We start from the raw sequence: 27,795 nt of genomic DNA, 5'->3' as shown, positions 1-27,795 counted from the left end.
TAACCTTTTTAATATAAGCACACTTTAGGATAATCCTATGTGCCTGACTGGATACTCATGCATATAAAAAGAACTACTTTTGTGTTTCAATCCTTATTTTGGTATCTTAGTATCAGATTTGGTATTGCATTTGAAACCAGTTTTCTATGATTAGACTCTTAAAATGGGTTCTTATATATCTGAGATTGCTGGTCTTCTAAGTGAGCAGGTTACATTTAAATTGTTGCTGACATCTGAGCTATTCTGGAATGCTTATCCACCTTCTGGCACTTGAAGGCAAACTGAAGATGAAGGTGCTCAATTGACTCTGCAATAGATGAAGAAAAGGTAGAAAGAAAATGTTCCCTGAGAAATAAGAAAAAGAGAGCAGTTACCATCTGGTTTCCTGAGTACAGTTTTGGGGTTGTTTTCGTGAGGGGTGTGTGTGTATTTGTTTTTGGCCAGAGGGGAAAGGAATGGGAAGGGGTTGATGAGAGATTTGGTTTTAATCAGGCAACTTAATCTCAGGCAAAACACCATTTCATAACACCCTTATGCATGAGCAGACATCAGGTTGTTTTTCTCTGACTCATGCACATCTAGGACCTTCTGGTTTTGGGGTGACCTTCCCCATTTCCAGCCAGTTATATCAGTAAATGCTGGGAATAGAGTCAGGGTTCTTGATTTCTTGTCCTTTCCTGTGAACTTGCTCATAGTGGGAGCTGATGGTCCTCAGCAGTGACTGGAAACACAGGGGTAGGCAGGGGCCCAAGCTGCTGGCACTGACGTTAAAGACCATGGGGATCAGCCCTTTGAGAAGTAGCTACATTTTTAGAAAGCTGAAAAGACCACCAAGGTTACTGAGATGTATTGGAATGGGACACTAAGATTTTCACAAATATGCAACAGCAAATCATTTCACTTTGCCCAGAACGGGTTAAATAATGGTAATTCAAGAAGGGATTAACCTCCTGGGCTGGCAGTCCTTATACAGCTTTTAAAGCGAGGTGATTAGCACTGAACCCAAAGTCATTGATGCAGCGCAGGCCTGGGGCTGGCTACGTTTTAAGCTACTTTTGCCATCAGTTTGAGGCTTCTTGGGCAGCAGATCTGGCCCTCAGATCCTTCCTGCTCCTCTTCCAATTCTGCCAACTTGACATTTGCTTGGAATTTTGTGTATCGTCATACCTTTTCTTGACAGGAACCTGAATGTTCAAAAAGTTTAGTTATAAATTTGAGAATTTTTTGAAAGTCTTCCAAGATTTGGTTTATAGCTTTGGATTTTGGTTCTTTGTGAAGCTGCAGGAGCTGAGTGTATTGACGGGTTTGTAGAGTGAGAAACTGGACAGCACTGGTATTTGCAGCACAGTGCAGTTTCTGCCACTTTCCCCCTGGCCTTGGGCATACAGCTGGACCCCACAGGGCTGAAAGGCAAAGCCAAGGGAAATATGACCGCAAACTACAAATTATTATTCACTAGTGACTGTTCTTCTAGAGCACATATAACATCTGAATTCCTGTGCATATATTTAAAGGAGCACCACTGTCTCTTAGGAGAAGAATTGAATTCTCTTGTTCTTGAGTTTAAAACTAATTGCTTCTGCAAAATTAAATCTGGAGTGGTTGCTTTGAAAGTGCAACATTTACTCCCCTTCCATAAATGAAAACTTTGGATTTGCATAGAGCTTATGAGAAATAATTACATCAATGTGTGTAAAGTCTTTTCCTCTCCATCAGGAAGAGAATACCCCTAAATTTGGATTGGTAGGATTTTACACTGTTCCCCTAAAAAAGAAGTAGATAAATAAATGAGAGAAGAGAAATAATCTCTCCAAGGTGTGTCTTCCAATGAAACTGACACAAGCATGAGTCAAAATTACCATTCCTTCAGTGAAAATCCAGACTAACTCCTTTGGTGTCAGTGAATTTGCCAGAGCGTCAGTAAGGTCAGGGTATGGCGTTAGCTCCTTAATGCAGGAATTGAATACTAGGTTCCAGTTTAAGTACAGTGGTCCTAATGCAGGCAAGGATTCTTTTTAAAGTGATAAACTTTCTGAGATCCCCTTGTTTTTAAAGTTAGTTGCATGATTCAGTATTTATTCTTGATGTTTCTTGACTTACCTGGAGATAAATAATTTTCCCTTTAGTCAATTTTCTGGGGATAGGAAAGTGTAATTTATATTCACAAACAGCATTTGTGTGCTCTGATCATGTGAAACAACATCTGCTTGCCCAGTTTTCCTGTCCAAATTATTTTTGGGGATGTGGACTGGAAACCTGAAATATGAAGATGGACAGGTTGAAACTGAAGAATATTATCTCACAGGAAGAACAGGTACCAGTTGGTTTCATTTTCTCTTTTGAGCAAATAGAGGGAGCTTGTTATGTGGAATTTGCTTGTGCTTTAGAACAAGATTCTTGCTTGTCAAACCTTTGACAGGCTTTGTGAGTCATGCCGAGCCTCTTCAGCCCCCATTTGAGTGATTTGCTTTGGGATGGGGCACAGGGCTGGACCTCTGCTCTTGAAAGTCCCTGGAATTCTAGATCAATTAGAAATGCTTAAAAACTCTCTCTTGAGGCTGGCAGAAAGTCTTTTGGATGATATGACAGAAGATAGCCTTTTTTGGGGGGATCTCATGACAATACCAAAATAAACAAGGCATGGGAGATGCTCCCAACAAAAAAGATTCACGAGGAACATCAAAACTTTCGGGCAGGAGCATGTCCTTCAACAGAAAAGGCAGTTGCCAAGGTACAGCACAGGGGAATTTCATTACTGTTCTCATCATTGTGACAGCAAGAGACAATAAGGGAAAAATAAAAATGCCTATATACATATTTCCTTCCATACAAATACTAAGAAATTACTTTCAAAATGATTCTTCAGCCAAAAATGACACCCTGCAGTCATGTGTGTCTGGCTGCTTGTGCGGCAGTTCTCTGTCCAGGGTGTTGATTCCTCTTGTTATGGAGTGTATTATAGCCATTATAAAACCTTAAATGGGCATAAAAAAACCCTTGCTGTAATTCCAATCTTATCTCGTGATTCTTTTGTAATAGCACCTTTGGTCTTATTCCAGTGGGGAAGGTTGCTTTTGTGCACTGTGTAGCATCACGTGGCAGAAAAAAACATGTAGTTCTTCAGTGCCATTTCTTCTTCCTCTGAGGATGCGAAAAGAGTTGATGTCGGAAAATATACTCTCTATTCTTGCAGTAACATGATTATTTTTTATTTTTGCTTTATTTTTCAGAAAGTGTAGGGATCATTACACTTTCAGTTCTCTCTGTGTAATTTTTTGTGAAGAAATTGCAAATATAATTGAATTTTTTGGGAATCCATGAATTCAAATGAGGCAACAATAAAGGGAACAGGGTGATTAAGGAATTGTGATTCATTTGTTGTACATCATTATAGCAAAAGCTTTTTTGCTGGTTTCCTTGCAGATGAAGTCACTGAACTATGATTATATTTCAGAAAATGAAAGGGGACAAAAATAAAAAGGCAATAAAACAAATTAGTAGATGTCTTGAGGGATGCGATTATTACTGACTGACTATGTTTTGTATCATAAATGTTCCAAAAGTCTGGCAGTTTAAATAATATATCCATGAAGGCAAAACTCTTCTGGTATCAAAATCTTCATTTTGCTGCTGCTCTTATATTCTCTTTGAAGTTCTGAATTGGCAAGAAAAATTAAAATTGTCTTTTAATGATGTTTCTAAAAGATAGTGTAGAACTGTTTGAAATACCATCTCTTAAAAAAAAAAGAAAGAAAAAGAAAAAAAAAAAAAAAAGAAAAAGGTCATTGAGGCATGTAAAACTCTTTCTTTACCTTAACATTACTGTTACTTAATACAATGACTGATACGCTGATACTCTATGCCTGTCATGGCACTGTGTTGCGTTTTGTACTCAGATTTGAACCAGAATGGATAATTAGATTAAATTAGTGGAGATCACTCAACAAGCAACCATTAGGGAAAGACCTCTCTACCCAACAGGTTTGGTGTGGATGTGCAAAGGCACCACTGGTGAGGGGCTGCGCTGCAGCCTGACACAGTGACCCCGCAGTAAGCGAGGGGTCCTCCCGCAGTGACGGTGTCTGGAGGTATTTAGTCTGCAGCAGCTGGGATCTGCTGCAAAGCCACCTGATGCCTAGTGTGACTTACCCTGCTGCCAGGGCTGGGACCAGGCGTTCACTTTCCTTCTGCCCAGTAAGTGGTTAAAAACTCACGTTTCTGTTACTAAAATAGATCACCATAAAATAATCGCTGCCTGCCACAATGATAAGTGCTTGCCTGGCTTGGGGTGAGTTTATGGCCACCCCATGATCCACGTGTGAGCACACAGTCCACATTTTCTGTAACAAAGCACTGCGTGCTGCTGCCAGGTACGCCGAGCAAAGCCAGCACAGGCTGGAGTGAAGGTGCCCAAGAGAGCTGACCTCGGAGAGCCCAGTCATAATACTTCGTCTATTGATATCATATTATACATCCATTAAACAACCTACATAACATTTTATGGATAGACAGGGAAAACAAGTTTTGTGGTGTTTTTTGCTTGGTTTAACATATCTCTATCCTGTGTGCATCTTATCAAAGAGCATTGCTATACGTATGTGCAAGGCTGGCCTCTTCACTCCCCTGTAAGAGATCTGAAGCTGAGGTTGCCTTTCTGATGGTGAGGTCCGAACTCACCTTTGAGGTCTGTTTCCCTTGAGCAGTTTCATACAGTGTGGAGAAAAGGGGTGCATGCTGGTGTGATATGAGCACCACGTTAGAAGTGTCCCCTGGCAAGCTGCCCTTGCCTGGAGCCTGCTGCAGCACTACATGATGCCCGGCCGTCCTGGGAGAACCACTGCTTTCCTAGGAAGCAAGGCAAACAAGGAGCAGCTGGCTGGACTTCAGCGTTATAACCACTAACTGGACTAGAAAAGAAGCTGCTTTTGCCAGTGTATCACTGAAGCTCATAAATATGCTTTGTGACGTGCATCGCCTGCCTCCCAGCTCTAGTTCCTGCAAGCTCTGGGAGCACTGGTGGCGAGGGGCATTCCTGAGCCCGTCACTCAGCCCTGATGATGGTTTTCTCTGGATTTGACATTGCACAGTGGAGAGCAGGGTAGAGCTGGCTCCTGCTCCATCTCAAGTGCCATCTCCTGTCACTGCAACTGGAGGAAATGCTGAGAAAGGGAAGGACACTGACTGGGGCTGAGGAGAGGGAGGAAACCAATTGGACAAAAACTCTAACTTTGTAAGGGGAGATCGGGGATTTTGCTGGCAGAATATAAATAGTATCCATTAGGATGAGGTTAATCTCTGGACTGACTGGATACTGCAGTGATACAGAGCAGTGTTTGGTTTTGGCCGGTGTGCAGTGCTGGCCCCTTCTGCTGCCTGTCACAGGGAAGCAACATGGCTGCTGGATGAGTCCCAGGGGAGCGTGGATGCAGGTTTGTGTCCAAGGCTTAGGTTAAGCCTCATACTTGCACTCTGTAGCTGTACCAAGGGCTTTCCACCTTTGTATGAATGTTGTGCTGAGGAAGGGCCCTGGTTTAGCAAATTTTGACACAGGAGGATGTTGTCCCAGGGGAGCAACAGCACTGTGTGTTGGAGGGGCTTTTCTCCACGCAGACTAGTTTCTTTTTTTTGTAGAGCAGATCAGAAAATATTGCTGCTTCTCTCTCCTTACTCTTTCCTCTCAAATGCATTTTTCAAAGCTAGTAGAATCTTTCACAAGGTTCTGTGTCTGACCAAAAATAAGCATCTGAGTTTTGACCTTCTTTGTGTGTTTTTCCTTTCCTACTTGTTTTTTTTTTTTTTTTCCTTGTTTGCATGCTTGCTTTTTCTTCAGGAGAAAAAAGAGAGAAATAATTTTATTCTATAAAAGATGCTCAATTGTTAGGTGGGTTTGCTTTTGAAACAAAGGCTGTTGTAATAGTCTTTCACAGGCAACCTTTATCATTTTTAAGTCTGTTCTAGCACAGTGGGATAGGGCTGCTACATGGCTACTGTGATTATTCCAGAAATCTTTCAAGTTTAGATAGCACTTGCAAGAACCAGAGCTGACTTAATACCCCCCATGCCAGGCAGGCTGGCTAAGCTAGTGTGTCTGCAGGTAAACACGTGTTTTGGCTCACTGTCATCTCTGCCATTTATTATCTGTGTTAAAATGATTTCTTATGTAGGTGTTTGCTCCAAGAAAGACATCTTTGACAAAGCATCAGGTCTGTTTGAAACCTTAAAAGCATTCACAAAAATATCACGCCCTGACCAAAGCATTCTCAGCCAAGGATTGTACTCATTATTTTACCATTCCCAAGCACAGAAGTGAAGAGTGTCAGCATGATCACAACCACCAACACAACATCGCAGGGAGCAGGAAAGCTTCAGGGGTTGTACTTTGAGGAAGTTTAAAGAAAACCTTAGTGATACCTAGCAATCCTTGGTGGGATGAGTTACAGCAGCTGACTGGGGTGGGGTGGGATAAAATAAAATTAGAGTTAAATGTATTTCTGTAATTCATCTTTTCCTTAACAAAGGAACTCACCAGTTGGGGAACTCTTGTCCTTCTGTGGGCTGCTTCCTAAATCCAATGGGATTTAGTGATTAGTTGACTCAAAACTAATGTGTAGAAGCAGCAAACTCTCATCTTTTCTCCTACAGAAGACAGTGTTTTCTGTCTTGGAGAAAAAAGTGTAGCCAGGTTTGCAAAGCTGTACAGAGTGTAATTCCTTCCTGACCTCTCTAACATATGCCTTGAAGCACAATACTTTGTTGACCTTGTTACTTCATCTTGCATAACTAGTTATACTCACAGTTATACAATTTTCCAATCCTTTTGAAATCCTGCATCTACAGGATGGGTTTCAATAGCCATAATAATGAATTTTATAATCCTTTGGAGAACTGCAAGGTTAGAGATTAATGCAGAATTTGATAGCGAACTATTTTAAATAACTCAGTAAATTATCCCAACGAGGACACAGAAATAAAACACCACTCAGCTGTCTCAACTTCTTTTTAATGATGCTTATTTCTTGAGATCTGGTACAGTCCTGCCCTTCCTATTCTGTAAACTTTCTGCAGCAATAAGATTATGATGTCACTTGCTTCTAAATCTCCTAAAATGAAGGACCTGATGTTTATATAGAGTTGTTACTGTGGTTGAGATGTGAAGCCCTGCATCCTCCAAAAGGCAAAGCACCTCCCTGCAGAGCGCCCACTGTACCGCTCAGGTAGCACACAGGGCAGGCTTTGACAGAGATGCCATGAAAATCAGTGCCTTGTTTTGAAAGAAAATGTGATGGGTGCATGAAAGGAGAAGTTGTAGTGTAAGAAGTCTTAAATAAAATTGTATTACCAGCTAAGTGTTAGGGGGAAAGTATTGATGACAGATTCTCATTACCAAAGCTGCCATCCTCCTGACATCATCTGGCTTGGTCTGAAAATCATGGGGTGAGTGGTCCCTGAGCCCCTGTGAACAGCTAAGAGCCCTGAGTTAGGGTCAGAGTATGTTCTAGGAAGCAGGCTAAGCTGTGCTCCCTCATCAGGTTGAGAAATAGATTCTCAGGCTCTTTGGGACAATCGTCCATAGTGAATGTATCAAGACATGGGGGAAGAAGCTGTGATGAGCAGTAGTTCAGCAAAGGTCAGTAGCTGGGGCAGGTATCCATTGGTCTGGTAGTGGGAAACTGAGATACTTGTTTCTGAGCTCTTGGCATGGCATGCTGGCAAATACCAGCCTGTTCTCAGTACCCTACCAAGTGGAAAGTACTGCTATTTTCTGTATATTTATAGGTAGAAATGCAGAAATTTAGCAGATGGTGGGAACTCATCATTCTCAGATCATATGGTCATATTCTTAACTGGAAGAGATCAGCTCTGAAACCAATGGTGTTATACCAATGTACAACAGCCAAGAGAACTGACTAATCAAAAGTCACAGGTTGGAAACAGTTTTGGGTTTGGGTGTATTTTTCTTTCCCTAAGGTTAAATCTATAACCTGATGCAGCTTTCGCACTTGCTGTATATGGTATGCATGATAGCTAAAATACAAAACATTGAGGCAGTCATTTGTAGGCAGCTTACCTTTTCCAGTCAAGCCAACTATGGTGATGTGTTTCTAGAAGCTGCTCTCCATAATGTGCAGCCTTTAATTCTCCAAGGGCTCCTGGAACACCTGAAGGCAGGGACTGCACTGCGTACCTCACCCAAAGCAGCGGTCTGCATCAGCACTGGGGAATAACCGATTTTCTGATGGAGTGGCACTTGGAAAGCGTGGAGGGAGAAATAGTTGGAAATAATGAGGGATGCTGTCCTGGGATTGTGCTGCTTGCTTTGGAGTTCCGGTGTTACATTTTTCTGGTGGTTTTTTTTTGTTTGTTTGGGTTTTTTTTCCCTATGTCTTGATTAAAATACAAGGAACTGTGGAAACAGCAGTTGCAGGGAGAAACATGTGGAGAGTCCACTGGAATAGACAGAAGCAATCTTTACATCTTAGAATTATTTTTAGTTAGAATATCCCAGCAACCTTAGATGAATTCATAAAATGTCTTAGTTTTTCTGCATTTTCATTTTTCTTCCCAAATGTGCTTTTTGGCCATGTTTTGTGTTACAGCTCTTTCAGGCTGGGAGGACCGATCTCTTATGGCAGATATGTCAGCAGCAATGTTCTCTCATCTCTCTCCTGGTTGAGGCAGTTATTAATGGGTTGGGTGTTGTTTGTGTGTGCAACTGTGGTATTTTCTGATCTTTGATTCAAACAAGTGTTTAGATCTCACAGAGGAAAGTTGCGCTATTTCACATCGGTGGAATCACAGGGGCAATCTTGCATGTTGTCTTGTAAGTTTTGCTGTTTCTGACTCATCTCAGAGAGATCTGCCCCACTGTGCATTCCTAAAAAAAAAAGTAAAAAAAAAGAAGGGAAATGTACAAATATGCACGTAGCAGAGGGCTGCCAGCCCAGCCTGGTTATGGCTGCACAAAGGGAAAACGCACCTGGCTGGTGCACTGCGCGGCCGCCCCGCAGCGGGGACAGATGGGGCTGTGGGGCTGGCGGGGCTGCCCAACAGGGCTGCGCTGATGGCTGAAAGCTGTCAGCCATCCCCCGGTGGTTTGGATGAGTATGGCATTAATAAAAGGCTGTAATAGCCACATGTTTCTTCATTGCTCCTTGCACTAGCAAATAAGGGGGCTGTGCGTGTGTGTCTGTGTGTGTGAAGGTAGGTGTGAGTAAGGTGGTGAAATTAACGTGTTACAAGTATAAGGGGGGAAAATGAACCTTGAAGGCAAAGTGTAGGGAATGAAATGTAGATTTTGTCCATTGCTGCTGCCAAAAAGTTCAAGACCTCTATGCAAAAAGACACAGGCTCGGAAAAACTGTGGAATGAGCATACCTGCTGGTGTGTAATCAATGGCAGTAGAAGGGGCTGGGACCACGGCTGTAGAGGGTGGCGATGGATTTGCTTTTCATACACTAGAGATCCACAGAATAGGTGATGATAAAAACCAATGTATTTTCCACTTTGCCACAATTTTCCATATTTTTCCACAGCATGTTAGGGACTTGTCAGAGCATCTGCTCTGATCAGTAAGCACAGGAAAGAGACTTGGAAAAACCCAAAGCTCTGTTTTATCAGTAGATATTGCAGTTTGTTTTGTTGTTACTGCTATGCCCAGTTCTGCTCTGTGGTGCTGGAAATACCAGTTTTTAGATGCCACCCCTCTACTCTATAAGATGTATGATGGCAATAGCTTGGTCTAGACAATTAAATTTGTTTCTGTAAATCTTTAGTTGCATTCCTTTCACTTCATAACTAGAAATCGAAACCTGTTTGGTGGTAAGAATTCTTCAGTTCAGAAGAGGTTGGTGGCAGCTGGATGAGGTCATGCCTCCTGCCACGTTTTGAAGACTAACTTTTTGACCAGCTTTTCTGTGGATGTTTCAAGGGTGCTGATGCTACCACTGAAGATACCAGTTTAGCTTTAAAGGGCTAATGCATGCCTTCTCAAACCTCAGTTATTGCTCCTGCTTCTCCCTTGCCAACACAACTTGACCTGGCAGCATCAGAATTGTGCTGCTTTAACTCTTCCAGTGTAAGATGGTAAAATACGTCCGTGGGGGATGCAATTACACCAGTGTAGCCCTGTTCCTGAATGTCTGTTCTCATGCAGGAGGCTGTTGAGCTCAACTGCTCTGTCACACTTACACTAGGATAAGCTGTACTTGCTGCTGATTTAACCGTTAGCTTTAAACAAGAAAGTTTTAATTCCTTGTGTAATAATGGTGCTTTTTGACAAAGACCAGACTTGAATAATCTGTCTTTTGGGATGGAAAATGGTATCACTATAACAACAAGCAGTTTTTAGGAAGAGAATCCAGCTTGTTTCAACACTAATATGAAAAGTGAGATACACTTTCTCAAATACGCACTTTTCAGATTTCCATAGTACAACCTAGATTGTTGCTTTTTGCTTCCTCTTCTGTTTTTTAATCTTGATAGTATCCTCATCTCTCTTTCCCGGTCTTTGCTTCACACCTGGACAACGTAGCAATTTCCAGTTCACTGGGGTGTACGTATCTGGGACACATCTGAGAAGAAAAATAATTTTCTTGCCCCCATGTAGTCCCTATCAGTGACTGCCTGCTATGGTGTACCATGTGGAGTAGCTTGTGCTCACTATCTTAGTGTTGTGATGAGAAGGGTGATAATAGGTGTCAGAAGTGATGAGTATCAAAATATATCCAAAAGCTAGAAAGTAAAAAAAGTTTCCTTTAGCTAGTCCAGTGAGACCTTGGATCCTGTGCCAAGCCAGCAGTTCTTGGTGACAATGAGAACTGCCCCTAAAATACTTATTTTTCTTTCAGTGGCTTAAGGCACTAAAGGTTCATTTGAGATTTCATCTAAACTTCAAAACAGAGCTTAACTGAAACTAAGGAATTGAACCAATTATTTTAAATTCTGAATTTCATGTAGTTTAGATTAAAAAATGTGCTGGTCTCCCAGGCTCTGTTGAACTTGTGAGTTCACATACTCAGGGAATCCTCTCCAAAGGTTGGCTGAATAAGCAGGTAAATGTGAGTTTCTACTATAGAAGTTAATGGATCTTTGTTCACCATTACAACTGAAAGCAGATTTCAGAAAATGGACTAATAACTTGTTATGTGATGGGGCAGAAGCAGCATCAGAATGCTGTCTGTGTCAAATGACCATGTATGCCCACATCAGATAAATAACAGAAATCTGCACTTCACCAGCCCGTTGCAAGACGAGCATTCTCCCAAGCGCCCAGCAGCAGCACAGGAGCCAGCTGGGCTGGCAGCTGGAGGCACGTGTTGGGGCTGTCTGTGGGACTCCGGCCTGTGAGGTGGTGTCCCGGCAGCCGTGACACACAGTACTCTGGTGGGTATCAGTTTCAGCCCAGCAGGGCCGTACCTTTCCAGCAGTACTTCAGCATTTCTGCTCCAAGCCTCTTGAAGATGGGCTTTCATCTAAGTTTTTTTCCACTTTTTTTTTTTTTTTTTTTTTTCTTCTTCTTCTTTGGGATAACTTAGTAGACTGATTAGCATCACCCTTATCGTATCTTTTTCTGTAGTAGTTACACACAAAACTGTATTATGTCTTAAAGATAGAAAAGATGTCAGCTCAATGAATACAGCCTCACACCACTCACTCGCATCTCTTGCAGTAATGGTATCATACCCTTTTTTCATTAACTTACAAGAATAAAAGCTTGCTGAAGTTTTGTGCAGAGCCGGTACTTGTCTGCACAACTGCTGTGCTATCACTTCCAGGGTAGTGGTACCTGTGGGCTACCCTGCAAGGTCAGAGGTGCTCTGAGCTGGAGCTGTAAATTCCACCAGAGTGGAGCAAGGAGGGGCACGTTTGTTCTATTCCAGCAAGCTGATGGCATCCAGGATCTTCTCAGACTCTTGGACTAACATCACCTCTCGTGGATTGTGCTTTCTGCAGGGTTTTTGCAGCCTGGCAAGGAGGAATGTTAATGGATAGGCTGGGAATAAATTTAATGGCTTTGCTTTGCTTTGTACCTGGGTCCAGGATGGTGGGAACACCACTTTGTTACATGTTACAGGCAACAAACATTTAAATATGTATTGTAAGATAACAATATACTTAGAGGCAGTAAAGTGAGGATTTTATTCCTGTATCAGATTGAAACCTGCCGGTGTTGTATTTTGCCTGTTAGACTGGGTTTTGGATGCCCAGGATATGAATAAGATGATGCACGTTGGTATGTGGGAAAATGATATTCAGTTGCTAGCGTGGTAGTATTACAGGTCTTATGTCAGATGGCCAAACTTCTTTCAGTCTCTTTGTGCAAGTTATATACATTTTTGTACAATCTGTAACTTTGTATGGGAACTCTCTTATAAATACTTAGAGTTCTATTTTTTTCCTGTAAATAAAGTGAAGGAAAAAATTGTTTTCTAAGGGATGGCTGCATTTCAGCAACAGATTATCTGTTTATGTATTTTAGCATTCTTTTATTGAAAAGCTCAACCTTAAGACAAAAGATATGGCCATCATGGATTATTAGACTTTTCTGAGGAAAAACCATTAATGTGTTTACTTGCATCACAAGTAATATCAAGTATTTTTATACCTAATTATTGGCACATGCAGTTGTCATGAACAAATAGCAAACTGTGTTGATGCAGGAGTTGCAGAGGTGCTCAAACCTTTCATGAACATTTGGGTACATTCTGAAATGGTTTTCCTGACTTTGTAAGGTCACTTTGACTGTGCAGAGGATTATATAAATCTGAACTTTTATTATTATAACCCTTTGTTCACAGTTCCACCAAAACCTTGAAATAGTTTCTCAGAAGTAACTTGTAAGAGAGACATACTAATTGAGGTCAGCTGAGCCATGCGTTTGATGAACAGCATGCTAGGAGCTGCGTTAAGTGATCAGCTTCCATCTGGAGATGAGGTTTTATTGCAAGCCTTTGCAGAATAATTAACTGTGCACTTGCCTCTGATGGTCACTGTTTTGGAGAAGTGGCTTCTGCCTTCTGAATGGACTTCAACAGTTTTTCCTTCTAAAAGAAAGGTTCTGATGAGTTGCTTTTAATGTTTCACGGAGGCTGTTCTTCCCCACTCTTTGGCAGCTAGCTAGCCTGGGGGGGGGGGGGGGGGGGGATAAGTTTTGATTAAAAACTCTGTGAATTCACTTAGCAGAAGGAGTTCTGGCTTCCCAGGAGCTGGCGCCACTAATGAACCAATTGGTGTGGCTGACAGGATAAACTAACTGATTTTTCATCATCATCTTGCTCTTCTCTAAGGGAAACAGGTTGGTGGTTTGTAGGTAAGGCAAGATTCATTTGTTGCTTTGCACGCAGCCAAGCCACTCTGGGGACGTAAGGAGACATACATCTGCTGGGTTACCTATATGTGTGCTCCTAGGTGCAGCCTGTTGGAAGTCGATGTGCAACTAATGCTTTTTTCCCCTTTTAACTTGTTTTTCTCACATGCTGAACATAAGACTTTTAGATTTATCTGTCTTACTATTCTTTATGTAATGTGACTTGGTGTCTCAAACAAAACCCGTTGCTCATTATCTTTTGGAAATGTTGGCTATGGTGGCGGTATGGGGACGTGTGTGTGCATGCAAAGTCAGACAAAATTTGTAAATTTTTGCTGCTTCATTATTGCTGTGGGAGTTGCAAGAGGAGAAACAAGAGAAAATATGTTATACTGGAGCAGACTGCAATGCTAGAAATCTTTCATTTGCCAGTAATCATATGGTTATTTAACCAGTCTGATAAAACAAATATAGTTGTACGCAGTTTTGTGTACAAGCATGCTTTGTATCCTGTTATCTTGGTGTTCACTGCCTGTTTTCTTCTCAGCCTTGTTTCTAGATTTTCCTAGATTTTCTCAGTAATAAAATGCCAAGCTTTCAGGTTATGTAGTGTTCTTTGTGTTCTGGCATTAATTTTTGCTGAGTTTTTTTTAATACTTGGTAAACAGGCAATATGATAGTTTTACCTGTACAGAAGGTCTTGATCTCAGAAAATTCTGGTCTTAAAAATTACTTTGTGAATGAAAGATCTGGGCAAGTGTTACTGTGAAAATAAGGAAAAAAAACAAGCCAGTTAAGTGTATGCAGTAGTAACTGAGGTAAGTTATGCCACAAGATGACATGCCACTGAACAGTTCTTTTTTGTAACAGTCATAGAATACGAGTAAACAAAGTGAGCTTCAGGAGAGATCCGTGCACTTTCTTAGAGTGACAGATTATATTGTGCTAGAAAATCCAAAAAGGTAATTTCTACATCTGTTATTTATTCATGTAGTAATGATGACAGGTGAATTTAAAAGAGAAAAGCAAATCTCTTCCTTCTCTTCCAAGCCAATCTACCTTGCCTTATGCTTTTTCATGCAGTTCTAGGGTTTGTGAGGGGCTATGAATAATCAGGTCTGGTATCTGGGGGTGTCATCTCTGCCCTTTCATTTCTGAGACAAATCATACTTTAAGCGAGAGAGGAAGATTAATGCTGTCATAATTTGTGTTGATAGTTGTGGCTGAGGCACACAGTAACAGAAGAACTTCACAGCTGTACCTGTCAGAGGGGGCTGTTCACTGCAGACACGCCAGCATCTTATTCGGCAAGGAGGTGGGGAAGGGATTTTGGCGGAGCTATGGGTACGGAGTCTGGTGTAAGGCTCCCTGTCAGTTCCACTTGTCAAAAAATTGCTAGCAGCTGAAACCTGCAGGAAGCAATTGGGTAAAGGTTATGTATTTGATTATTTCATAGCACAGCTAAGTTAAACAGCCTTCCAGCTGTTTGTTTAATATTAACGATTCACTTCATCTACACAGGCAATGGCACTGCTTTAGAGTCATTTAATGTTTTTGTTTTAAGGAATGCTTTCTCTTTTATTAAAAATCCAGGGTGTATTTGAATTGTTCTATCAGTGCCCTCCTGGGTAGCTAACATTTTTCTTTGCGTGTGGAAACCTGAGGTGAGTGATGAGGCATTGCCCACCAGAAATCCTCCCGTCCGTTCGCAGTACAACCAGCACTAGCCGTCCGTCCAGTGACAGCAGCTCTGCTGTTTTCTGTGGCACCTCCAAGGACAGAGGATCCTCTTAGTCTCGAAGCCCCAAACCCCAGGCAGTGTGCCCAGTGCTGGCCTTTAAAAGACCACGGAGCTTCTCACAGGGTTTAATATTTTTTTTCTTTGCTGCAGCTGCTCTTTCTTGAAACTCTGTTGCGTGTTGGGTCTGCTGTGTAACAAACCATGCTGCCTTCCCTATGAGCGATATAGGGCTAGAGTATCTGTGGTTGAAATATGGATTCTGCTACCAGTAGTGCAGTACCTCTTTGAATTTTTAGAAGCTGTCAGTGTGGGAAACCTATAGGATTTTTATTAGTTTCCACTGTATATAGAAAGATCTCTGTGATTTGTTTGGGGCCATACAAATGAGTTATTGCCTGTGAACTCTCGTTAACTTTCCAACAGAATTGCACTGCATTCCTTTCACTACCAAATGAAATTCTTTGGCTCTCCTGAAAGGAGTGGCTTAAACCAGCAGAGTCTCTTTTGGAAACCAGCTCAATTCCTGATGTGAGAGTATCAAATACCTTCAGTAAGACTCTGCAGGTTCTGTTGTCCTCTTATTAACCCAGGTTTAGTACTAATGTAGCTCTTCATTTCCATCACTGCCTGGCTAGGCTGGAGGGGTGGGGGGAGCCGGCCAACAAAGGGGGAGGGGGAAATCAGCCTGCCTGTCAAATTGCAGTGAAAATTGTAACGAATGCAAAGTGTGTGAAATGAATGGTGCGTCAGGCTGTCTGCCTTAACTCAACGAACAGGCCCAGCCTCATGCAAACAGTCTCCACACACACCTGCTTGTTCTACTTTTCCTTTTCATTAGCCACTGTAAGACACTGGACAAGAGGGGAGTTTCTACACCTTCGATGTTCTTTGATGCAGAAATAATTAAAATTTCTGTTTCTGATCTCTGGAGGCCTTCAAGCTAAGAACACAAATCTTTCACCTTTTCATGCAACTTAAAAGCAGGCAAGCTCAAAACTGAAGGTTTTTATGAGTGTTATCATGTCTAGGAAGACAATTTTCATTGTCAAAAATGGGTGGTGAAGACCAGGAGTATTTTGGTCAACAAGAGAATAGCCACACTCTACAACCAGATTAAGACCAGGAGCTGCCTGTTTCTGGGGGTCCTGCCATGGCAAAGAACTGATGGGATGACTGAGTGTTTCCACTGGCTGAGGAAACCAATAAAACCATGCTCCCTGCCAACGTGATACAATGAAAATAATCCCTGCTGGCAGCAATTTTGGAGATCAGCGTGACTTTATGCTGCTTAGATACAGGAAGGTATTTGCAAAGGCTAATTTCATCCCGGTGAGGCTCATCTCTCCAGGGGCCTCTGTAAAGAGAGCAAAGGATAAACAGCTCTCTGGAGAGGGACTGGGAGCAGGAGCCCAATTTAGCTGGTATGAATCACCAGAGACAGGCTCTGACCGTCGGCTGTGGAAGGGAGTCTGGAGAGAGCCTCCTTGTTAGGCTAAAGATAACCTGTGTGAATACCCTTCTGTCTCTTCAGAAAAATCCACTGTGCCTGCATCGTTAGCTGTTCCATACGTGAAATGGAGCTGTTCAAGCACATTTAACCTGCTGTTATGTTCTCTCCAGAGCAACCGGTCCAGAGAGGGATAGCTACCTGCCTCTCGAGTCTGCTTCTGCAGCCTGACCTTCACTCTGAGGAACAGAGGTGTGTGCTGTGGTGTGCAGATCCTCCTTGGCTTACGGGATACAGAATGGGATTTTTTTCCTCTTTTAGGAAAAGAGAAAATTTTATGCAATACACTGATTGGGGGCTTTTTTTTTTTAACCGTCAAGCACTCTGAAGTAGAAGAACAGAATTAATAGTGTTTGTGCAATGCTGTTTCCCTGCCTTGTGAGCCTGTATTATGACACAGCCTTCAGTTACATGATCACACAGTCTTTCTTCCACAGGGCAGTGCTCAGTGAATGGCAGCTTGAGCTTGTTCAATCTTTGTGCTCATCTTCTAATGCATATGCCCCCTCAGCTGGTTTCTGCACATCCCCTGCTCTCAGCCGCCTGCTGCTGTAGCCTCCGCGGAGGCCTCCCTGCATGCGTGCGTGAGAGGCTCTCGCCACACGCAGCACGTGCTCGGGAGCTGTGTGCAACCTGTTCACAGGCAGAAAAATAGCAGATGAATTCATAAATCCATGAGTATGTTATATCATCAATAACATCGCATATATATTTGTGAGCAGAAAAGGAGTTCAGCTGACAGTAACATGTCTTTGCAGTAACTTAATTTCATTGTAAAATCCACTAGATATTTAGACGGTAATTGAAAACATTATTTAAAGTCTAGTATTCAGTATGTCGTTTGAGTTTCAGACATGATTAACTGAGACAGCTACCTCTCTGGCCTTTTCTTGCTCACCCATGAGAAATACAAATTCTGTTTGTCCTATGCAAAGTCAATGCCTGACACTGTCACTCGACTTTGCTTAGGGCAAGCCCCTTTCCATGGTTCCTAATGAGGAGGAGGTGAAGACAGCTATCAGACATCACTCTCTGCTAGCTCACCCCACCAGCTGTAGCATCAGTAAATTCCTGGAGCTGTTTTGATTCCCAAAGTCCAGCCAAGAATCCAGCTTGGCTGTTTCAGAATCTAACGTCAATGACAGGATTAGAAGCATGTAGGGGTTTGACAGCATGAAAGTCTGACCTTTTTTGTATGCCAAAGTGAATGTTTGCAGATTGGTTTTCTGTGGTTGTTATGGGGGTTTATATTTAACTTTTACTCCCTTAACCAAACCCAACAGCCGAAAATGAAGAAAAGTAACAGTCCCGTCACTAGCAACCCCCATATATGATGCCTTTTGCTCTCACCTCTCCAAACTGTTGCCCTGAATTTAAGTTTCTCCTGTCTCCCCTGGAGGTGTTACCAAAGATGCCTACTGCTGTGCTTCTATGTATGTCCTGTCAGCTCTGCTTTTACTTAGGAGTCGTCAAAACAGGGAAGAATTTTGCAAACTCCATTATAATGTGAATATACACTACCTGGAGAATGCACTCTTTTGTGGTTTGCCGTTACCTTATGTGTTTGTATGTGTCCCCTCAAAGAGCTCAGCTGGACTTTTGGCAGGAAAATTGCCCATTTGCCCCATCACGGCCCCTGCTCTTGGTGTCAGTCCCATCACTAACCTGATGGCCTTGATTGCCTGTGTTTGCTTCTAAATGTTAACAAACCTGCACCACCACATTTTACTTATCAGTAAAAAAAAGGCAGGGCAGAAGTTTCCCCTTAACTTTTTAGGCAAGGGTTAATTGAGTATATTTACCAGCCTTCCTTCAGAGGAAGAGGGAGGGCAGTTAACCTCATTTGCCCAGCCTGATGGCAGGGAGAGGCATCCTGCCTGTAGTTCCCTGAGGATGTGCCCCCGTAAAACCCAGCGGATTTCGGCACAGAGTGCTCTGCTTTCAAGCTCTGCCTCCCTTGCAGTGCCGGGGCAATTTCAACAGGGCATTTCCTGGAGCAATGAAGAGGAATAGAGCAGGCAGGAAGAATGCTGACACCTGCGATTTTTCTCTCATATTATTTTGCAGCTCTAATCCTAAGAAGAAAACTAAATGGGCAATTTCCTGATGATTGTTGAGTTAAAAGTTGTACCTTCATGGTCCCTGCCCTGGGGGATACTTCTAGGGTGGTGAAGGTAGAACAGTCTCAGCACTCGCTGTCTGCAATACCCCATGGTAATGTACAAATTCATCTTCATTTATTGGCACTAAGTGGGAGCCTCAGCACTCAGGGGGACTGGCAGCCTTCCCTCATGGTATGCTGAGAGGGGCAGAAGGGAGAGTCTTCAGAAACTCTTTCTGCAGGAATCATTTGCAGTAGCTGGGAATAAAGCAGAAAGGAAAAGAATGGAGGGGGGTATCTGACTTCCGAGGGCGCAGCAGAGAATTGCTGTCGTGGAGGAGGGCCCCGTGTCAGCTGGATTTCTCATCCTAGGAGACAGGAAGAAATACAGTCTAGAACATAAAGGCGAGTGGGATCAGGTCTGCCTGCAGTGAATCGTAGTGCATCTCTGCTTTGTACGGATCCAAGCACATCTTGCTGTCCATGCATGTCCCAGATCAGAGGGATGTGTACTTGCAGCTAACCTAACTGCTGCAGGCAGTGCATCTCTCCAAAGCATCTTTGGAACATGTTTACTGCGCACTGCTGGAGAGAGTGGAGCGACCTGTGGCTTTTGCAAGCTGAGGACGGGGTCTTGCAGACCTGACGGTGTCCTTTCCAGCATGTCAAATGTTGTGAGAGGGCAATGCGGTGCGTTAACTGGCAGCTTTGCGTGCATGGACTCCTGATGACTTTTGAGGCCTGCTGTGTTTGAGGAGCAGCCTGACTGACAGGTTGGAGACTGGCAGTGGTGGAAGTAAGGTGACAAGCGAGTGCCTCTGTAGAGTCTGTGCTGTAGCCTCAGGCAGGGAACCTAGGAATAGCATCATCTCCTGCCACCCATGGCATATAAAGCAGGAAAAATGCTGCCCTTGGCAGGAGGTGTGGAAGAGGTGTGCAAAGCTTGGCTCGGCTCTCCCTGAGGAGGCTGGCAGAGGGGCAGGGGAAACAAACCCTTCAAAGGGTCCTGAAATGCCAGCAGGCGAGTCCCATCCCATCTCTGCAGCACAGCATGAGCTTCTGCTACTTCTGGGAGGAATTTCCTTGGCGAGACTTGTATTCAATAACCACAGAGGCTATTAAAACCACGTCTATGCCTTTAAAAAATGTGTTATTTGACATTTTTTCCTCATTGAATCTGTTTTCAGTTTTCAAATGCAATAGCTAAAGCAAGTTCCAGAAATATTTTCATATCAGAAACTTGAGTTAAGCCCCTTATTTCTGTGTATAGTAACGACTAACTGGTTGAAAACAATTGCTGCTTCTTTTATGAGTACCTATGTTGGTAAATATAGGCTTTTTTGATCACAGTGTTTCACTGAACTATGTGAATTTTGCTTATGAAAAAAAGGAAAAATTAAAATCATTTTGGGTTTTCTCCCTTGAAATAAATTAAGGCTGTGACCTCATGTTTCACCACCTAATGAAAAAGTAACACAATAAGAGGAAAGTATTGGTTGCTGAGATATTATAAAGGAAAAGGCAGAATACTGTATTCTCCCTCTCAAATGTTCAGTCTAGTACAGCATTTATTTACAGGTCGTGATACGTAATGCACATGTGCCATGATGTTACTCTGAATTAGGAAATACTCCTTTGCCTGGTGGTCTTTTTTTCTTTTTTATTGCCTATAAAATTTATTAAAGCAAAACAAAGCATCATATTCCTCTAATATAGCTGGAAAATCTGACTTCCAAGGGTGACATCTTTCCCTCTGTTTTGCTTTTGCTGTGCTGAGCTACTGTTTTTTAGACTCAAAAGTGGCTAAGTATTTTTCAAAGCTGCTATCTGTGGTTTGGCAATCCCTTTTTTGGGGGGATATGATCACATTGCTCCTGAAAAACCCTTAGGTTGTGAGCACGCTGCAAGTTGAGAAAAATCAATGGCAGTATTTACGCGGAGGTGCCCTGGGAAGCTGGCAGAGATGGAGGGCTGCCTGGCCTCTGCTCCGAGGCACTGGAAATGTGCTGGCAGGATACCTGCTGTAGGAGGAAGATGGTAGAAGGTCTTTGGATTATTATTCCCTTCCTAATTCAATGCACTCATTTTAGAAACAAAAACTAAGAAGGCAGAGAAAGAAACTATTTAACAAATTTGAGTCTGTCCTGTCAGCTGGGCTTTTGCTCAGAAAGAGGGGATGAAGTCAGGCCTGTGAGAGCAGTTGCATGTTCTTGCAGAAACAGCATCTTCTGGGTTGAAGCTCTTCTGTTTCTCTTTTCATCTTTCCCTTGTGATGTCTGTCTCCTCTCTCATTTGTTTTCCTCGCCCTTTTCAAGACCTATTGGAGCTCAATGGCAGCAGCGAGGAGGAAGGTTGCATGGGCAATGCGGGTGCTTCTCCACCCTGTACCAGGCTGCAGCCAGCTAGAACCAAACGCAGGCAGAGGAGCTTTGCATCATCAAACCACACATCCTGGCACGACACAGCTTTAAAGCACAATGAAAAGAGCAATTCTGCCCTATGAAGTCAGCACAGCAAAATCACAATTACAGATTTTAAAAAACAAACTAGAGAAAATATTTAGAAGAAATGTCTTAGCTTTTATTTTTAGTAGCTATTGTTTTAAATATAATGGCTGTGTAAGGCTGGAATGTAAGCTGACTCAATTGCATAATTTCTCCAAATTGATTAGAAGCATAAATGATAGGAAGGAGAAAAGAACCAGTAATGACTGGACCAACAATTCCATTCTGCTAAGAGGGGCTACAGCAGCCAAGAGCCTTATATGCCATCTTGGAAGTGAAGTCATGTGTCTCATGGGTGTATGTTTCCATGGTAATTTTTTTTATTTCTGGGGAGACTGAAAATCTTTGTAAGAAATGGGAAAACTCATCCAAAAACTATGATTTGAGGATGTTGCCTTGGAATAGTAATATAAATACCCCAGAGCCACACAGAGCCTGCTTTGGCAGGGGAGCCAGTGACATCTCTGTGCACATCTGAAGTGTTTAATTAGAGAAAAGTGAAACCAGATAGAAGAGAAACATATTCAGCTACCCCTCTGCTGCCTGCCTAAACCACGAAACAGCTTTTTGTAGTTGATTCACGTGCCTTGAGCTTGGCTTAGGGAAAATGAGTTTTCCCATGTTAATATTTTGATTTTCAACTATGTAACGGCTTTTGGAAAGAAATATTGATAATTTTCTAAGCCTCTGCCTCATACACATGATTACAGCAGTGAGGTGTGCTTTTGAAAAACATCTGTGCTGCACACTACAACTTCTTGATACTTTCTGAAGCTTTTGTGGTGCACTTTTTCAATGACTGTTGGATTTTATGTGTGCTTTGGGTTCAATGCTTTTATCCCTGGAGCAATGTAAAAATAGTTATATCTTGTAAGCAACTGCAGAGGGCCAGCCCCTTGCTGCTGTAAATGAAAAACTGTTAAAACACACAGTCACAGAAGATGTTTCACCTGTGCAACTGAAGATCAGCATTTTAATTAACATTTAAGAAACACTTGACTGGGGTAGCAGAGCAGGGATGGAATGGGAAAGATGTGTTGAATGGTGTTAGAAATTGATCCATAACCAATAAACATTGTGGTACTTTGAAGCAATTGTTTTCCCTGTATTTTACATGCAATGGAACTGTAAGAATTACAATTAAGAGTTCAGCTCACCTGATGTGCTCAGGGAGCATATGTGATGCTATAATTGTGGGCACGCTTAACAATACGAATAGGTTTTGTTCCAAGTAACGTTTAATATTATTAATATATACAATCCATTGTTGGGTTAATAAAGGGCAAGAGGCTGAATTATTGAAGATGTTAATTGGGTTTAATACTCATTAGTTCCATTAAGGGGCTGTACAACTATCACATAGGAAATGTGTTATAATGAAGAAGAAGCAAGTACATCTCCCACATGGCTCAGAGTTCCAGTAAGAAGCTAGTGATAAGCCCGTGGGGGTCTCTGGTGCCAGTCAGAGGAGGGAGCATGCTCTGGGGGGCTGGCTGCTGTGGTGGGGTCTGTGCAGGTCACCCTACCAAGCAGGCAGGGCTTTCTGCAAACTGTGTTCAGAAATCTGTGTGTGCTGATGGCTGGCAGAGCCACCCAGCAGCAGATGACACTGGAAAGGCCATAGTTCCCCGTACCTGTTTTCCTTCCTCCCAGCTAGCCCTGTGTACCACTGGAGTGGGGAGAGAGGCAGGCAGCCATGGAAGCGGAGGCTAGGGACTGTGTGGCAAAGATGGATGGATTCAACCAGTGGGATTTGCTGGAGAGTGCAGGACGTGTTAGTGAAAGTGGTTGCAGTCTATCATCTGTGAAGAAACACGGCAACTAGGGAAGAAAGGTGGCTATTATTACACTTGTGTTTAAGGCAAGGAGGATGACTGGGGTACAGGAGGCCAACCAGCCTTGCCTTAGTCCGTGCAGGGAGCACATCCTCTTGCAGACTGTTCCCAAACCAGGGAGGATGAGGAGGCAGTCAGGAACAGTAGCACGGATTGTGTGGTGTGTAACTTACTGTGATGAAGGGGCTGGCTCTGCAGCCAAGGAACGAATACCCAGACTCTGTTACTTTACTGCCTCTACCAATGCCAACATCTATATTAATGTCAGATCAGTTATTACTGCTGGGCACTTTTCAAGCTAATGTAATATTTCAGTTATTTTGATACTTCCTTAAAATCTGTAATTGATGCCTTTGATTTGATGATTAATTTTATCTCTAAAATTTAATGTGAGCATTGGGAAGAATGATTTGATTACTGGCTTTAGTTACCTGACTTAGTCTTGCAAGAGATTCCTGCAAAGTTAATTGAGTGTTTAACTCACAGCTGACTGTGATGCCAGTACTTGAGAGAGAACCAAGGAGATCCTCAATTCAGAGACTAGTGAAAGTCTTTGGATTAAATCACCTCCAGGTGAAACGCTGAGTCTAAACCAGTAGCTCACCAGCTATGGCTCTGGCAGCAGAGCCAGAGGACCCAGCAAGAGGTAGCTGGCAGCTACCACCTCCTGGCTGGGAGGAGGGACTCCGCTGTGGTCCTCTGTGGTGTACAAATTCCTGTTGAGTTCCTGCAGGCATTTCAAACACACCTGGCTTACCCACCAGCAGGTACTTGCTGGCAGGTTTCAAAGCAAAGAACAGAGTTAGAGCTTGTAGGTGAGATGCACAGATGGAAATAAAGTAGCAGATACTGATCGAAGTCAGTAACAGAATATGTCAAGGTAAGATATGCTTTTCTGCCCTAGGAAGAATGAATTTCGGTAGACAGGATGTTTTCTGTGCGAAGAAAGGTGATTAAATCTTAGCTAGGGAGAGAAGTCCATATTGAGATGTCAGCAGGAGAAGTGAGGGCGATACAAAGAGAGGAAGATCACAGTAGGTGAAGTCCAGGGGAGAGATTTAGATGGGGGAAATCAGGAAGTTAGTAGAAAGTGAAACAGAAATTCAAAAAGACTGCAGGAAAAACCGGGGGGGGAGCACAAAAAAACACTGAAAGAAGGACAAAATGTGCTTTAGTGATATTCTGCAAGTCTCCCACAGAGGTGGGTGACAAATTGTTAGTGTGTGGTCAAGAGGACCGTGTTTGCTGGGGGTTTATTTTGTAATCTAAGGTAGGCAATCCTTTCGAATGAGGCACGTTTAGGAGTCTGTCTTGGGATGGAGAGAAGGGCATTGAAAATGAGGCAGAGAAAGAGGTACTACATTGGGTTTTGTGCTTTTGGTGTTCAAGTCTGCGTAGTCCAAGCCCAAGCAGAGTGGTCCCATGCCACCTCTAGGGAGGGCTGCTTTGCAGAGAAGTAATGTGTCTCCTGTAACTTTGGCTAAAAGATCCTATGTGACTTGAGAGGGGAATGAGATACTTAGAGCCTAGCAACAGAGGATAACTTTTGCAGTACAGGAGGAGATCTTTAAGATATCTTACTGGGCGAAATTTGTTAACATTACATTGGTTTAGAAAAAGACCTGTGAACCATCTATATTCTGCGTTCAGTTTGAACATCAAGAGCAACCTCAGTGGAGCTTCTCCATTGAACCTGGTTTCAGACAAAAATGCCAGCTGGCACAGAAGGCATTTTTCATTCCTGATTTAAAATACCATAAATTTTTCAACATTATTCTTTTGGGAAATAAACTATTTCAAAATTATCTCCACTTTTGCATTTCCGTAGATGCAAATAGTCTGTGAGCTTTTTCACGGGCAGTTAAGTCTACTGCCAGCATCTGAGCTAGTGTTCAGAGATGGAGAGCTGCTTTTTGAGGGGTCTTCCTATCTGAAATTTCCTTCCTTCTGTCTGTGAAAGCATTTTGGCTTACTTATTTTCAGAGCAGCCATGAAAACCCATTTGTTCTTCCGACGCAAGGTGAGGTGGAGAGGGCTGCAGCCCATTCACAACTGCTGGGTTAGGAGGAATGTGGTTCCTTTGAGCTGCTGTCTGCTGAAAATGTGTGGGAGCAATGAGGGGGAAGACAAAGGGTGCCCATCCCAAGTACTGTGGTAATCGTCCTGGGGGTCCTTCCTGAGAAGAGGTGTTAAAATTGTCATGTGAGGGGAAACCACGCATCCTTCCTCACCTGGCCAATGTTGCACAGTGTGTACGCAAGAGAAAAAGATGCTGCTAGACTGGCAGCATGATGGCAATGCTGTTATTTTGCAGGTACTTGAACTTCCAGCACGTTAGATACTTAAGCCTTTTGGGTTTAATACATGCCTGAGCAGTGGAACATGAAGCTTGCCTAACAGGCATTGCTCAAGCTGTCTCTAACCAAATACTGCACTTCAAAGAGAAGCCTTCTTACGCAGTCATTTCCCATAATCTTTTCAGCGCTGCAAGGCAATATATGTCAAGAGATTTCCTTGTATTAATCTAAATAGAATTCTTAATAATTAAGGCAACCTAGTCAAGTCAAAATAAATTTAATGGCTCATACTTAAAATTCTGGTTAGAGTCCTTATGAATCAGGCAGAAATGTTACAAAAAATTCAACTAAGCATATGTCAGTAGTAAATAATAGAAGCCTGGATTGCAGACAAGTCAGGCCCTAAACTGATTAGTACAAGCAACTGGCTGTAAGTCTTCCCTGAAGTCTGATGGATTTAAGACGCTGCTAATACCAGTGTAGGATGTGTAGTAATGTATTTCAAAACCTAAGTCCAACTTCTGAGGAAGCCGATGCAAAATCAGTACTTGTAAGTGTATCTGGACAGCCTGGATATTACTTATCTCTAGGTATTTTCTGATGCTTAGCGTTCAGTGCTTCTAGCATCTTCCCAGAGTGCTAGCTCTGAGTGAAAGCAGACCACATTAGGGGAAGACATGCATTTTTAGGTGCTGAAATAACCAGGGAGTTGTAAAGTAGCCACACTCAGTAAGTGCTTGTTACACAATGGGACAATGCAGAACTGTAGGGACATGAAAGTTCATGCCCCAGGTAAGGGACTCTGTAGGCAGAAGTTTCCCTTGGCAGTGTCTTGCAGCTGTGAGCCTCACAATACTGGTTTGGTGTTTTGACTTCATGCTCTGGGAATTCCCATGTTTTGAAAAATTTCTGCTAAATATTTTAGGAAGCTTATGAAATGTGGATGCTCAACCGTAAGGAGCCACTCCAAGTCCTTTTAAGACTTGGGGTCATACTGCACTTCTCAGAAACCAGTCGCAGCATCATAAGGATAGGGAAAGGCCAGCTGTTAAACAAGAGGTTTGAGGGGCAACCAGCCCCCCAGAGCCACACTCCCTCTGGCTGTCACCTCTGTGCTCGGTGCTTCCAACAGCACAGCTCCAGTAACTGAACTGTGTCTGTCTATTTCTAGCAGAATTGTCCTTTTGTGCATGGTGTGTTAAAGCCGCTGAATTTTCAGACTAAATTTGGTGCATTTGTGCTGAGCCATGCCTGAGTTGTTTTCTCTCGCTGCTTGCATCCCTGCCTGGTCAACTCATCACCTGTGTATCAGACACAAATAAAAAGGGTGAATTGCATCATTAAGCATCACAACCCGTAACATTAAACAGCTGGGATGCAAACAAGCCCTGAAAAAATTAACTGGGGTGCTCAGGGTCAAACTGATTTTCTAGAGAATGACAAATGGCTCCAAATCTTGGTTTTATGTACAAGTAATGACTTAGGAGGTTACCTGATCTGGGCTTTCCACTGCTAAAGCCTGTCCAGTAGCCACCTCTGCTCAGGCTGCTGTGCTCACTGCTCGAACCAGAGCAACAGCTCCCCCAGATCCACCCTGGGCTTGGGTCTTTACATAGCAATCTGACAATATTGTCTCCCTTTTATTTCTTTATTTTAAATGATAATTAGTCTATCATGGCTGATTATGTGATTGCTTTTGAAGTAGTTTAGCTGGATTGCACTGCATTTTTAAAATATTTCTTCTCTTTAGATACCTGCTTTAATGACTCCCCAGTGCTCTGTCTTGAGGTTTTATTTATAAAGGATCTTGACCAGCTTACTTTCACGTAGTTATTACCATAACTACTTGAGTGGATTAAGAGAATGCATCTAATGTGATATATTTGGATTTTAATAACTCAGTGGTATTTTCTTATTCAGATTTCCATTTAAACAAAAACAACAACAAAGAAAAAGTCCCAGTTGGTTTAAATAGGACGGTGGCCACGTGGACTGACAGCTGGCTGAAAGATTTTATACAAAGGCAGTGCATTGATGTGGGGAAGGCTTCTGGTGGAGAGCTGCCAGAATCGATTGTAGGACTTGATTAAAGTTCATTGCTGATTGGGAAGATGTGTTAAACAGGACGTTAATGAAATTTGCAGATGATACTAAATTGGGAGGCACTGGAACACCAATGAAGAGAGAGAAATTTAAAAGGTATCAATGACCATTAGAAAAATGAGTGGAATAGCTATGAAGAACTGATTCATTTGGGGGGGGGGGGGGGGGGGCGGGGAAGCTACAGTTGTTATTTCTAAAGGAAGGCTATCACATGTAACACTGAAGAGGGAGGAGAAAGCTTGGAGGTAGAAATGCTGTCACTGAATGTCTCACTGCAGATTAAATACTCTATTTCTCTGTGTCATGGCCATGAAAAAGCCACTAATTCTGGGAAATGTGTTTGAAAACACCTTTTTCTGAGCAGAACATTAACTCCTTTTTAAAAGTGCTTGGCCTGTCCC

General features: G+C 42.6%; 1 protein-coding gene across 5 annotated transcripts in view; it reads left to right on the top strand.

Annotated features, from left to right (window-relative positions):
- The window catches only part of KCNIP1 (potassium voltage-gated channel interacting protein 1), a 435,471-nt gene that overhangs the window by 110,368 nt on the left and 297,308 nt on the right, over positions 1–27,795 (top strand). For 3 of the 5 annotated variants that reach the window (XM_080399998.1, XM_080400000.1, XM_080400001.1), the window contains exon 1: positions 1,045–27,795. This exon is cut by the window's right edge. The exons of 1 other annotated variant lie outside the window; for it this stretch is intronic. The gene's annotated coding sequence lies outside the window, so the exon portion shown is untranslated. Of the gene's footprint in view, positions 1–1,044 lie in introns of those variants that run through there. One more of the 5 variants, XM_080400002.1, reaches the window with a different exon arrangement.

This window comes from Falco punctatus, assembly GCF_963210335.1.
Source record: "Falco punctatus genome assembly, chromosome: 8".
NCBI classification, from domain to species: Eukaryota; Metazoa; Chordata; class Aves; order Falconiformes; family Falconidae; genus Falco; species Falco punctatus.
The sequence above is the reverse complement of the archived record's forward strand: the minus strand, read 5'-3'. Positions and strand labels throughout refer to the sequence as shown.